Genomic DNA, 11,745 nt, shown 5'->3' on the forward strand with positions numbered 1-11,745 from the left:
CGTCGACTCCCAATGGTGGAAGATGAAGACTCTACCTCAGCACGACTAGACCCTGCATGATCAGCAACAGTCACAGTGCCAAAGACAACTCTTAGCTCAGCTGGAGCCAAGCAGATCTCACCCTTCAAAGAACCAGCATACACCTCCGAAGTCTCAAAAAGATCTGGAGGATTATCAGGATTCCAGTTATCTTTCAATCCGAGAATGCGCCTATCCAACTTGTCATAACCTGAAAAATTAGTTAGCAAAAAAAAAATGACAGCAGAAAGAGATAAGAATACAGCGCAGGCAGAAACAAAGGTAGGAAAACACTCAGAAAAATAAGAAAAAAGGACTTACTAGGCTCATGAGTAGAACACAAGCACATAGCAGAACGCTGCGCATTGCCCACAATGTATAAAGAGTTGGGCAGCCAAAACTTGGGAAACTTCGAATCACTTGTGCCTGCTCTCTATAGCGCATCAAAAGCATCTATATCACGAGCAGATTTAGAGGGAGAAATAGTAACTACAGCCATATTAGAATCTCCCAAAAATTGCGCGGCACAGAAAAAGTGGAAGGAACTGCAACTTGCCAGTCCAGTCCCTAAAGCGACCAATCTTAGGATAAGACAAGACCCTGCCCTCTTTGGGAGCCACATAGTACCAGCCAGACTCAGAACCAGAAGATTTTAGGCTCATCAGAGACTTGAACAGATGCAGCGATTCTGGATACCTCCGAAACTGCAGAAACCACAATAAGAATATCAAGGTATGCAAGGAGGCAGGGTGCAACAAGGCAATAGTAAGGTTGAAGGCACGAAAGACCTTATCCAAAGTAGGGTCAAGGGGAAACCGCAAGCCCAAGTCTAGTTGAGAAGCAAAGACAGCAATGTGACAAGTAGGAGGAGCAGACAGTTTGGAGCCCTCAACTGGAAAAACTAGCGTGTAACCCTGGCCAAATCCATAAAAATTTTATCCCACAGCAGCCAGATCCAACCTCTTAGCGTCCTTACGCCAGTTGGAGTCCAGCACGCAATTTTTGGGGCCGTGATACCTTTCATTCAGGAAAAAAAATCATATTTTCCTCCTTTCACGGGCTCCACCACGTAAGTGGGCCGACGGTCATGAAATGCGTGCTCACCGGGAGACTCAGCTATCCCGCTCGTATTCGCAGCGGGAGAAGGAGATGGTGAAGAAGTTACAACACTAATACCCCGCACTACATAATGATCAAATCGATTCACATTAGCAATGTCATCAAGCTAAGCAAAACTGTTTAAAGGCTGAACATGGGAAATGGGGCTAACAAGAGAAACATCAGGAGGATTAGCCTTGATTTGGTCAGCTAATTGCTTATGGCGCATCGCGCGCATCCTCAAGCGGGTAAGATGGGAAAAAGGAATCCCATCACACATAAGTACTCGTTCACAATAAGGGTCAAAGAAATCAGGATGAGGCCTGGATCGAAAAGGCTGAAAAACACTGCCATCAACAGGACGACTACTACCCGATCCAAGTGCAACAGGAGGATTCGCAGCAGTACTCGCCCTGGTCTCAGTAGGAGCGTAGTCGAAAGGCATAACCATTTGCAAAGGAGGAGGGGAGAAACAGGAGAAGTAAAGGAAGTGCTTACAGAGTGCTCACCTGAGTGAGATGACTCAGAAGGAGAGCCTAACTTAGTGGCCACAGAAGGGTCACTCACATTTTTACTGTCAGTAACGTCAAACATCCTAATATCTACAAAGACAAAAAAGCCCCACAAAGAAGCTAAAGAAAATGGGGTGCCAAAAATCAAGGATCAGTCAAATCCCAAAGAACAAGCGTAGAAAAAACAACGCAAGAATTGGGAAAAAAGAATTGCGAGTACAAATACAAAAACAGAAAGGGAAGAATTGGACAGAGGTAATCAAAATTGGTCAAAAGACGCCATCTTGCGAAGAAAAAATGCAAAAAGAAATAAAATTGGGCACATACACATAAAAAGGCACAAAGAAAGTACCTTTACCACAAAAGTTGCAGAAGCAACGAAGCAAAACAACAATGGTGACAACAGGAAGTCAACCGAAGAACAAGGTTTCAAGCTACAATAAAAAAAAATCAAGAAATCTCAATGAAAATGAAGAACGAGAGAAAATAAACAAACAAAACAGATTAGTGGAACAAAAACAAGGGCAAAAGAAAACAAGGAAGACAAGAACTTACAACAATAACGGAGGAGCGACGCGCGTTTGTGAAGAAGATAAAAGGCAAAAATTTTGAAAAGAAAAGAGGAAGATTAAAAAATGAATAAGGTAAAAAGAAAAGGAAGGGGACAGTGAATTAAATGGGGAAGTAAATGGGCGGTTGAATAGGCAATAAAGCCAAACCGCTATGTCACTTCAATATAAATAATCTGACCCTCAGATGGCTGACACATGTCCCACTTATGCATAACACTATTCCCGCTATAAAAAAAAACTTTAGCGAGATTAATCGAAATTCCTCCTTACAAGCTCGTCATTTCTCAGACTTCTACGGGAGAAATCGAAATTCCTCCCTACAAGCTCATCATTTCTCAGACTTCAGCGGGAGTAATCGAAATTCCTCCCTACAAGCTCGTCATATCTCAGACTTCAGTGGGAGTAATCGAAATTCCTCTCTGCAAGCTCATCATTTCTCAGACTTCAGCGGGAGTAATCGAAATTCCTCCTCACAGACTCGTCATTTCTCATACCCCAGAAGGAACAATTCAAGTTCCTTCTAGGAACTCTAATATCCCTCCAACATCAGCAAGAATAAATTAAATATCCCTTGATAAATGGAAGACATACACATTATAGGCAAAAGAAAGCCACTATCAACAAGCAATAGCATAACGTGTCTCCACCAACTTACAGCGTGACCTCCCAAGTCTCAGAATCGCACAGTCAATCTAGAGACTTGAGGGGCTAGAGGTACGCTAGGTAAATTAGCCAAAACGACTCGTTGAGCAACCACCGATAATGTTACACACTCAGAAGGACTCTCCATAAAGGAGATCGTACACCTATAAATAAGGGATAAAGTACAACAGAAAAGAGGTTAGACAAACATTCTATTACATCATCTATCTCTCTAAGTACACTTTCTATCTCTAAAAAACACATTCTAACTTAGGCATCAGAGGGGGGTTCATTGAGCCACCCCCGAGGGCAGTTCACGTGTGTTACCCTGTGGAGGTCATCAACGGGACCTAGCTCGTGCCAGCAGAACCCTTAGATCCACACTTGGAACAGAAGGGTTAGATGATATACTTCCAAAATCAACTATTTGAAAGAAAATCTAAGTTACCTTAGCCAGCGGGGCTAGGATGCTGTCAAAGTTGACTTGCTGCAATCCAGGCACTTGGTCCCTCTTTGACTAGGTGAGTGATGAGTGTCATTTATGGCACTCATTTAGCCTCTTTAAGGATGAATTTTGATTGCTTTTATAACTCTTTTATCCCTTTTTTTTACTTTATATGACTTTTTCTCTAATTTGTTCTTCCAATTTTCTTTCATTTCTTAAGTTTATTTTTCTTTTACTCTTTTATTTGTTTACTTTTCCTTGATTTCAAGAGATTGGTGATGTCTAAGGAGCTCAATGGCTTTTTCTCGGGATTTGTAAGGCTCAAGATGCAAGCCAGTCTCTCCCCTTGAAGCTCAAGTGCTAAGGAGTGCAAAGTCCAAGTCTTCTAGGTCGCGCTCTCAAGCTGTGCGGGCATCAAAAATGGTGTTGAACCCACCGTGGAGGCCTTTGGAAACTGCCACCCCCAACATGCATCAAGTGGAGCGCACGGAAGCATCAATGAACGCACGAGAAGGAGCTGCCCTGCTCCTAGGCGCGGGCGCGTAGTGCATGGGCGCGGCCGCGCAGGTGGGAGGTGCGGCCGTGCAACCCTGTTTCCCCATTCCGTACCCACTTTTTTGCGGCCGCGTATATTGAGGAGAGGGCGCGCTTATTGGGGTTCTTTTTGTACGTTTAACTAACTCCTCCTTTGTTAGTTTTGCTATATATAGAATTTCTTCCTTTTTAGAGAGAGAATTAGACTAGAATTTGTTTTAGATTGGATTTTTAGAGAGAGAAGCTCAATTTGGGGGAAACTTTTGTTCTTAGATTCTAGAGAGAGAAACTTGGTGATTATGATGAATGCTACTTTTAACCTTCTTCCTCTTGATTTTGATCAAAGTTTTGTAAGAATTCTTTAATCTTTAATGCAATTTTAGTATTTGATTATTGATATTTGGTTGAATTTCTTGTGGTTTGTTGATTTGATTTTTGATAGCTTGAGTATAATTGGAATACATTGTTGATGATGAAATTGGTGATTAGTTTAGTTTTGTTATTCAATTTTGCAATGTGTAGTGAGTAAATTGCTTGTTAGGGATGTGGTGAAGCATGTATGAATGATAATTCATAGGTAATTGAGGGATTTTGATTGATCAATATTGTGATTAAATTGGTTGGTGAAATTTGTGCATGTGTTTGATGATTTGAGGAGTGATCAACCTTAACTATCAAGCTATATTGTATAATAATTTTCATTGATACGACACATTGATTTGGAAGCTATTATTATCGATTGATCTAGTTTTGCGATTTTCCTTGATTGTCATTCGTAGGGACCTCTAGTTTGACCCTAGGAAATATCTTTACAAGTGATTTTAGTTGCATTTGCTACCTTCCCTCACTTATTTGATTGATTGAATTCTTGCCCAATTAGTATGATTGTCGTGAATACTTGCGGATCCTTATTCCTTAGGATCCATAATATCGTTCTTGATATTTATTAAACATTGTTTAGTTTTTTTAGACCAACCATTACCTAGACTTTGGGATAGCTTAACTTGAGACTTTAGCTTATACCTCATTCCCTTGGGTTTGACACGGACTTACCCCTATACTTAGGGTTGAGTTTGGTTATAAATTTGGTTTGATTGGGGGGATTCTTAGAACTTAACGACTAGGTTTTTTCCCATAAAAAATGGTGTCGTTATCGGGGACTAGCATAGTTATTTACTATTGTTGATTGAATTTATTCCATCTTACTTGAAAATACAAAAATATTTTCTTTCTTTTAGGCTACATTGGTAGCCGTGCTACTAACCTTTTCTTTGAGATTGTATGTGTAGATCTTGTGTTCATTCTCTATTGCCTTTCGATTCGGAAATTGAAAGGGCAAAAACAAAGTCGAGAGTTTCTAGATGTTCTCCAAGGAAAGAAGAAGAGCAAGTCATCATGGGAGATAACCAAAGAGTGGCATTAAAGGAGTTGGGAGTTTCGGGAGCCTATAGGTATGAGAGTGGGATTGCTCTACCTACGACACCGGCAAACAACTTTGAGATTAGACCAGCCATGATTTCATTGATAGAGAGGCGTTAATTTAGTGATGCAAAGCATGAGAGTCCCCTCAACCAGCTTAAGGAATTTGAAAAGTATTTCAACACTATCAAAGTAAATGGGGTTTTTTAAGAGTTTATTCGCCTTAAGCTTTTCCCTTTTTCTCTCATTGGACATGCATTGGAGTGGTTGGACAAGGAGGTGAAACCAAACTCCTTGAGGACATGGGATGAGGTGACAAAAGAGTTTTTATCTCAGTTTTATTCTCAAAAGAAGACGGCCGAAGCAAGAGCACTCATTTAAAGCTTTAAGTAAAAACCCAATGAAAGTCTTTATGAGGCATGGAAGAGGTACAAGGAATACCAAATAGAGTGACCAAACCATGGGATTCCTATCTATCAAGTCATCCAAATCTTCTATGGCGGTTTAAGCCCTTGAGGAAAATCTTGCCTTGATGCGGGTGCCGGAGGCCCAATAATGAACAAGATGGAGGAGGAAGTGGTGGACATCATTGAATATGTAGTGAGGCATTATATGGATTGGTAAGATGATGAGCGTGAAACAACAAGCAAAATTGGTACTTCGGTGTACTCGGTTGATCATATCAATGCCATCAACAACTTGTCCTCACAAATCTCGAAATTAGGGAAGGAAATAACCTCCATCAAAGCCAAACTTGAGAGTGCTTCATCTCAAGCACAGATTCTTCCCTCCAAAAATAAGGGGAAAGGTACATTTCCTAACTCAAATCCCCTTCCCTATTCTAGCAACATGTCTAGTGGCTATATATTTTGTGATTTGTGTGATTCATATGATCATGATGCTTCAAATTGTCCTAATGCTTCTTTTGATGGATATGATGACTATGTTGGTAATGAGAATGAACATGTGAATTATGTGTCTAATAACAATGTTGGAACTAGATTTGATAATCAAAGGAATAATGGGAATAGGAACTATCATAATGGGAATTTTGATAATTATAACCACAATGGGGGTTATAGAAACCAAGGAAACCAAGGTTTCCGAGGAAACTATAACCACCAAGTTTATGGTGGTCAAAACCAAGGCCAAGGATATGAAACCATAATCAAAATTATGGTTATCATAACCAAAATGGCCAAAATCAAGGTAGGGGCAATTGGAGTAACCAAAAGCGGGGCAATTTTCAAAACAACAATCAAAGGGGTCCCCAGCCCAGTTTAACTCCCAAGGCTCAAGGCCAAAATGATAGCTCTTATGCCCAACCATCTTTTTCTAAAGGTAGTTTGGAGGATGTCATTGAAAATCAAATCAAGGTGTTGAACACTTACATGTCATCTAGTGATAAGAAGTTTAATGACATGATGGCTCATAGTAAGATGTTGGAGAATCAAATTTCTCAATTAGCAAATTGTTTGAAAGATCATGCTAGCCCTTTTTCTTTACCATCTCAAGGTTTAGATCCCAAGAAACCAATTAATGCTAATATGACAAGAAGTAGTAGGATTCTTGAGAATGTAGTGCCTAAGAAGAGTGAAACTAAGGAGAGTCCTAAGGAAGTTTTGGTTGAGGATAAGGAAGGAAAAAGCTCTTTGAGTGAGGATGTAAGTGAGAAACCAATTGAAAAAGAAAAAGAGAAAGTAAGAGAAGTTGTCAAACCCAAGCTCCCATATCCCCAAAAGTTCAATAGGCACTAATTAGATGAACAATTTGGCAAATTCATAGAGATGCTTAGGCAACTTCATCTTACCCTTCCATTTATCGATGTCATTAACCAAATGTCGAATTATGAAAAATTCCTTAAGGACGTATTGAGTTGAAAAAGAACTTGTTATGTGGTGAATACGGTTAGCTTGACCGAGAATTGTAGTGCAATCATTATGAACAAGATGCCGCTCAAATTGAAGAACCTTGGAAACTTTTCTGTCCCTTGTGCTATCTATAAGATGCAAATTGATAATGCCTTGTGTGACTTAGGAACTAGTGTTAGCCTTATTCCATATTCGGTTTATCAAAGACTTGAGCTAGGGGAACTTTTACCTACCAATATTACCTTACAACTAGCCGATAGATCAATTAAGATTCCAAAAGGTAAGGTAGAGGATGTTCCTTTGAGGGTATGAAAGTTTTTAATTCCGGTTGATTTTGCTGTTATTGAAATGGATAAGGATGCCAATATTCCTATCATACTTGGTAGACCTTTCCTTGCTACCTCGGGTGCCATGATTGATGTTAAAGGTGCTAAGATTTCTCTCAAAGTTGGAGAAAAAGTCATTGAATTTGATTTGATTGAAAGCATGAAATATCCTTCTTTTTCACTTGAAAATTGCATGTGAGTTGAAATCTTGGATAATATTGTGAATTCTATGCATGAGCGCTTGCTCACTTCTAATGATTCCACATGAGTGTGTTTTGTTGAATAAGGAAAAGATAGGTGAGCATGGCAAGGAAAGGGCTTTCTTTGAGAGAGTCATTGATGAGATCATGGAAGAGAGTGATGATCATATTTGCATGGGAATCTCAAGTCAAGATGCATTGTAAGCGGCCTCAACCAAGGAAGGTAAAGGTGTCCCATCAAACCACTACCATCACACCTTAGGTATGAATTCTTGGGCCCCAATTCTACTTATCCCGTTATTGTTAGCTCCTCCTTGAATGAGAGTCAAGCTCAAGAGTTATGTGGTGTTTTGAGAAGGCACCAAGGTGCTTTGGGTTATACAATTGATGACCTCTAAGATATAAGCCTGACTTTATGTTCACACCATATCACTCTTGAGGAGGGCGCCTCACCTATCATTAAAAGGCAACGAAAGCTACACCCTCAAATGGGGGAGGTAGTTAAGAAGGAAATCACTAAGCTATTGGATGCGGGAATCATATTCCCCATCTCTTGCTCTAGATGGGTTTCCCCGGTCCACGTTGTCCCAAAGAAAGGAGGCATGACCGTTTTAGAGAATGAGAAAGGTGAGCTCATTCCTACAAGAACGGTCACGAGATAGCGAATGTGTATAGACTATCGACGTCTAAACACATTCACCAAAAAGGATCATTTTCACCTTTCCTTCATTGATCAAATACTTGAAAGACTAACAAGGCACAAGTATTATTATTTTCTGGATGGATATTCCGGATTTTTCTAAATTCCTATTCACCCGGATGACCAAGAGAAAACAACTTTTACTTTTCCATATGGATCTTTTGCCTATAAGAGAATGCCATTTTGGCTTTGCAACGCCCCCGCCACTTTCCAACGATGTATGATGAGCATATTTGGAGATATGTTTGAAGAAGAAATGGAGGTGTTCATGGATGATTTTTTGGTAGGTGGTGTTTCATTTGAAGCTTGCCTTGAGAATCTTGAGAAATGTTTGGCTCGATGTGAGAAGGTGAATTTGGTTTTGAATTAGGAGAAATGTCATTTCATGGTTGAGGAGGGCATTGTCCTTGGTTACAAGATCTCCTACAAAGGCATAGAGGTGGACAAGGCGAAGATTAAAGTGATTGAAAAGCTTCCACCTCCGGTTAGTGTGAAAGGAGTGAGATCTTTCTTAGGGCATGCCAGGTTCTATAGAAGATCTTTCAAGGATTTCTCTCTTATTGCAAAACCTCTCAATGATCTTCTTCAAAAAGATGCCGTATTTGTATTTGATGATAGATGATTGGAAGCTTTTAACAAGTTGAAAAAATCTTTGATCTTTACTCCCATTGTCCAAGCCCCGAGATAGGATTTTCCTTTCGAGTTGATGTGCAATGCTAGTGACACGGCCATTGAGGGAATTCTAGGTCAAAGAGTGGATAAGAAGCTCCATGTCATCTAGTACATGTAAAAAACCCTTAATGGAGTTCAAAGGAATTACACAACAACGGAAAAGGAATTTTTGGCAATTGTGCATGCTTTTGAAAAGTGTCGTTGTTACTTGTTGGGTTCTAAGACCATTGCCTTTACGGTTCATGCGGCTCTCAAATACCTTTTTGCTAAAAAGGAATCCAAGCCTAGGTTGATCTGTTGGGTGCTCGAACTTCAAACTTTTGATATAGATATTAGAGATAAGAAAGGAGCGGAAACTGTTGTGGCGGACTATCTTTCTCACCTTGAAGATTCCCAAATCCAGTTGGTTCTCCAATTGAGGATAGGATGTTTGATGACTCCTTGTATGCCATTGGTGTGAAGGAGCTCCCATGGTTTGCCGATTTGGTCAACTTCCTTGCATGTGGGGAGTTTCCACCTTCATTCTCCAAGAATCAAAGAAAGAAGCTCAAGAGAGAGGTTAGGCACTATGTGTGGGATGATCCCATCTTGTACAAACGAGGGTTGATGGCTTGCTAAGGCGTTGTGTTCCAAATAAGGAGGTGCCAAACGTTTTGAAGATGCGCCACTCGTATCCTAGTGGTGGTCATATGGGTGTTTCTAAAACCGCTACTAAGATTCTTCAAAGTGGTTTATGGTGGCCTCATCTCTTCAAGGATACATGGGGTTTTGTCAAGTCATGTGATTGATGTCAACTATCCGGGAACATCTCAAAGCGAAATGAGATGCCTCAACAACCTATCCTTGAGTTGGAAGTATTTGATGTGTGGGGAATTGATTTCATGGGACTGTTTCCTTCTTCTTTTGGGAACCAATACATTCTTGTGGTGGTAGATTATGTGTCGCAATGGATTGAGGCCATTGCCTCCCCAACTAATGACCACAAGATGGTGATGAAATTGTTCAAAAAGATCATTTTCCCAAGCTTTGGTGTTCCCAAGGCGGTGATAAATAACAATGGCTCGCATTTTGTGCACAATTCCTTTCAAAAGATGTTGAAAAAGCATGGAGTTCATCAACTTTTTGGCCTTCCTTATCATCCTCAATTTAGTGGACAAGTTAAGGTGTCCAATCATCATATCAAGTTAATTCTTGAGAAGACGGTTGCTAGAAATAGGAAAGATTGGGAGGACAAGCTTGATTGATGCCTTGTGGGCATATCGAACGGCTTTTAAGACTCCTATCAACACCACTCCATATCGTCTTGTCTATTGCAAATCATGCCATCTTCTGGTGGAACTTGAGCACCGTGCTCTTTAGGTGATCAAGAAAATCAATTTTTATTTAGCAAGTGCGGGAGAGGAAAGGTGGCTAAATCTTAATGAGTTAGAGGAGCTTAGGCTTGATGCATATGATTATGCTAGCACTTACAAGGCGCATTCTAAGGAAGCTCATGACAAGCTTATCGAGAAAAAGGAGTTTTGTGTTGGTGACAAGGTCCTCCTCTAAAATTCCAAGATGAAGTTATTCCCCGAAAAACTCATGTTTAGATGGTGTGGTCCTTTCTTAGTGCAAGGTGTTTTTCCTAATGGTGTTATGGAAATTTCTTCGTTGGATTCATCATCTTCTTTCAAAGTCATTGGTCATCGGCTCAAGAAATATTTCGATGGTGCTTTTGTCGGTCGTATTCACAAAATGACTCTTTATGATCCACCCTGAGAAAGAGTAGAGAACGTCAAGCTAATGACGTTAAACAAGCGCTTCTCGGGAGGCAACCCGACTTTCTAAACTTCTTTCCATTTTTCTTTTGATTTTATCTTTATTCTTGATGTTTATGGAAACCAATTTTCTTTGTTAGTTGTGATTTTTGGTAGTTTTAGTATGATGAAGTTAGTTTGCCAACAATCTTGGTATAAATTTTGAAGATGAAGTATTTTTGTGCTTATTGGAAGTTTTGAGTAAGAATTGAGCCTTGGTGGGTGCAATATGGTGGGTTCATGAAATATGGATGTTGAACCCACTGCCAAGGGGTTTTGAAACTGCTTATGTTCGTGTTTATCATCATCATAGGCGTTGTGCTCATGAAAAGGCTCAGAAGCATGAAGAACCTCAAGTTGTAGGATAGCGCGCGAGTTTGGCGCGGGCGCACAACCTATAGGCGTGGGCGTGCAGGTCTGATGCGTGCTCCCTTAATGCACCTCCTCTCTTTTCTCTCTTATTATTCATCCATTTTGTTTCATTTTTCATTATAGTATTCAAGCAATTTCCCTATTTTTTCCATTATATTCTATCAAAAGATCATCACTGTTCATTTTCCTAGGTTGATAATCACTTTAAATCCCCAATTTTATGCTTTTCAATTGATTTTCTCTCTCCAGAAATTGGGAATTTGGGTATTATTGATTGGGTTTTTGAAACATGCAAGTTTAGGATTGATATCTAGTAGTTGTGCTTTTTGCTCAATTTCATTTAAATTTACCACTCATTCAAGGTATGAATTCTATATTTCACTTGATTTTCATGATAAATTTCTCACCTTGTATTGTCTTGTTCGATTTAAATGTCATGGTGTATGCTTTAATGATGATTATTGATGAATATATGAACTTATGTTGCTATGGTTTTGCTTGATTGAACTACAATTTTGTTACCACCATTGTTGGTCATCTTCCTTAATATGGTCATAGATGCTAGTAA

Source organism: Chenopodium album, chromosome 14 (assembly GCF_948465745.1).
Source record: "Chenopodium album chromosome 14, dcCheAlbu1.1, whole genome shotgun sequence".
NCBI lineage: Eukaryota > Viridiplantae > Streptophyta > Magnoliopsida > Caryophyllales > Amaranthaceae > Chenopodium > Chenopodium album.